The sequence below is a fragment of the Gobio gobio genome (assembly GCF_949357685.1).
Source record: "Gobio gobio genome assembly, chromosome: 24".
Classification (NCBI taxonomy): Eukaryota; Metazoa; Chordata; class Actinopteri; order Cypriniformes; family Gobionidae; genus Gobio; species Gobio gobio.
The window spans coordinates 40,351,084-40,351,502 of NC_137120.1; positions in this window are offsets into that span (position 1 = coordinate 40,351,084).

A 419-nucleotide genomic window follows, 5' to 3' on the forward strand; every position below is an offset into this window, starting at 1 on the left:
CTTTTATTTTGGATGCGATTAATCGCGATTAATATTTTGACAGCACTAAAAAATAGTCTTTGAGATTTTTTAAATAGATATTCAAATCCATCAACAACAAAAAAATCATTAAATGTGTTCAAAAGAGATCTAGGGAATTCTCCATAGATGATTTCTTAAATAATTCCAAAAGACGGAATTATAAAAAATAAAAAAATATATTTTGAAGGCCTAGTCTCTATTTTAACCTGAAATACTGCAATCATTTTTTGGGGGGGTTTTTTTGTATAATTTTCAATGGCAAAAATAGACCATAATTATTGCATAAATATTAAAAAATACCATCAAATCATCTCAAAATACAAAATTAAAAAGAAAAAATATTATCGAAGAAATATAAATTGCGTTGGTTTTACTGGGATGGAGGAAGTTTCATTTTT